Here is a 2,866-nt window from a genome sequence, read left to right as displayed (position 1 = left end):
GCAGTTAAGAACACTGGTTGTTTTTGCAGAAGACCCAGGTTTGAATCCCAGCACCCACATGACAACTAACAACTGTCCATAACTTCAGTCCCAAGGGATCCAACAGGCTCTTCTGAGCTCTGTGGGCTTTGCATGACATGGGTGCACTTACCTACATGCAGGCAATACACACATACATATAAATAAAAGTTTAACAAATTGCCTGTAATTAGCATGCACTAATAACTTTCAAATCCTTTTTAGGGCCAAATGAAAGTCTTATGGAAAAAAAGGTGTAAGAGATATAATTCCTCAACTAAACTGTCTTTAGTGAACATAAATTAGCTCCATTTTACATGAAAAACTTTGTAAAGAACTAAATGTACTGTTTAATCCTGATTGGCTTATGATATGCATTTTTCCTGCAAGAAGACAGTGAATTAGATACAGACTTAGAGGATAAAATCCTCAAAATATTGAAAAACACAATATATTAGTATGTTACCTAAACTTGAACATGGTTAGTTAGCTGTGTTAATTCCAATTTCTTTTTTAAACACATTATATTTATTACTTTTATTTTATGTGTATGAGTGTTTTGCCTTCATCTAGGTAGGTGCACCCCTGTCACACAATGCCCACAGATGTCAGAAGAGGGCATTTGATGCCCTGGAACTGGAATTATAGATGGCTGTTAGCCACCATGTGGGTGCTGAGAACGGAATCTGGATCCTCTACAAGAGCATCCTGTGCTTTTAACCACTGAGCCTTCTCTTCAGCCTCCTTTAATCATAATTTCAAGTCTCATAGATACAGAAATGCTATTTTTTCCAGAACAAAATTGTATCCTGATAAGACAGTTGAGAAGACAACAAATGTTATATTTTAACAGTTGGGCTTTTTGCTCTTTTAACATAGTACACATTTTTGTTTCTTTTCCTTCACAGTCAGAAATTCATCAGATTCATTAGCTTCTCCAATTTGATTTCTAGGGCCATGTTTCCTTTAATCTTTAATTTTCCTGACACAAGTGTTAGTTTCAGTGAAATCATTTTTACAAAATTATCAGTGGTCATACCCATCACCCTACTGGCCCATTTCAAAGGCTCTTCATGTTCAGTATGCCCACACTTACTTTTCAGATCAAGAAACCACATGCCAGCATCTTCATCTGATACACTGATTGTGGTTTTAACAACATCATCACTGAGAGAGTCCTTAATAATTTTAAATGTTTCTTCCACAGCTCCAGACCTTGCTTTTAGTTGGTTGTGACTTTGGCTTTTATTTCTGGCACAGGATCTTGTGGTTCTTTTTTCTTTCTAATTAGATCAGAATGTTCATCTAAGACTAAATCTGGTAACAAAGAATGTCCTGGTATAACTACATACATGTCAAAGTTTTTTATTCCTTCTGCTTTTAAGATGTGTTCATCAATATTAAAGTTGTCAGTAAGTAGCATCCAAGATGATGTCAACTTTACACTGGCTTTTAACACCAGATCCTCCCAGCATATCCACAGCAGCAGTGTTGGCTGTTTTACGCTATAAGGTATTGACTGCAATTTCACCTCTAAATTATGCAGTTCCAAGCTGTTTCACTAAATTTTACCCTCCCCCTTCTTGAGAGACCCTTCCTCACTGGCGTGAGATTCACCCACAGTTCATGGCTCCATTTTCCAAAATGGCAATGGGCCTCCCCTTTTTCCCAGCACGCACAGTGTATCTCAACTCAGCCTTTCTAGACCTGCCCCCCTCTGAGTCTTTGGAGGTTCAGTTCTATCTTCTCAGAAATCACCTACCCAACACAAGCACACACGTTGGCATACCATACTTGCAAGGGTATAAGATGTTTGAATGAGAGTTGATTGAGATTCAAGGGTGGGTTGAGATTGAGAATATGAGCAACCTTGCTCCTTTTTAAAAAGGGGATACATGCTTTGGATGTAAAATATGTGCCTCTAATGTTCATGCTCATAATCAAGTCCACTCTGTATCAGTTTCCAATGTGTTGGTCAAGCTAAATTCACTGGCATTATTGACCAAAATATCGGTTCTTCCAAATTTTTCAAATGCTTCCTCCACTGCATGGTTGATTTGCTGTTCATCTCTCAAGTCAATAGCACATGGTAAGCCCTTTTCTCTAGCTGTTTCAGTTCCTTCACCAGCAGTATAGCTTGTTTCCAGGAGTTTCAAGTATGACTGGGTGGTCTTGGCAGTAAAGACTATATTGGCTCTACCCTTTGCTGCTTTTGATGCAATAGCTTTGCCAATGCCTTGGCTTGTATCTGATACAATCTGTTCATGCTGCCAGCTTCCCAGTGTTGGGCAACATGACCTTCATGGCTTAGAGAACCTGGTGGTTCAAATATATTTTTTAAAACCAAACCATGTCAATAGATATTGGTTCTTGGCTTATTGATGCTTCCCAACCCATTATTACTAGTAATGGTTTTAACATCAGAAATTGAGCTGATCTGTAGTAATACAGAATGTTAGTATAATGACAAAGTATCTGTACTTTCCTTCTATTTTCTTAGAGTAGTACACATTTTCCTAACTCTAGTGGATTACTCCTGCTTTAGTCAAGAAAAAGTGAAAGCCATATATTTCACTTCTAATTGGACAAGTACATTGTCAAATCTGCCTCCAACCAGTTGTTCAGGATCAAAGACTCATTTGGCGAGGATCATTGCCAATGGATCGATAATCCTTTGTCCAGAAAGGCAATATTGCTAGCAATAATTCTTTATTCACATGGGTGCATCTTTGTGGGAAAATACTGTTCCAAGTTTAGAGAAAACAGCATCTCTATTTGAAACTGCTGCTGCTGAAATGTGTCTCATATTTTTTATGATGAATTCTACTTCCTGTACTGAATACAATGA

At 37.9% G+C, this 2,866-nt stretch overlaps 1 pseudogene; it reads right to left on the bottom strand.

The window, feature by feature from the left end:
- Positions 1-926: 926 nt before the first annotated feature.
- On the bottom strand, positions 927-2,313 carry LOC103746828 (annotated as a pseudogene).
- Between the last annotated feature and the right edge of the window lie 553 nt (positions 2,314-2,866).

Source organism: Nannospalax galili, unplaced genomic scaffold (genome assembly GCF_000622305.1).
Source record: "Nannospalax galili isolate Female #2095 unplaced genomic scaffold, S.galili_v1.0 scaffold140, whole genome shotgun sequence".
Taxonomy (NCBI): Eukaryota; Metazoa; Chordata; class Mammalia; order Rodentia; family Spalacidae; genus Nannospalax; species Nannospalax galili.
The sequence above is the reverse complement of the archived record's forward strand: the minus strand, read 5'-3'. Positions and strand labels throughout refer to the sequence as shown.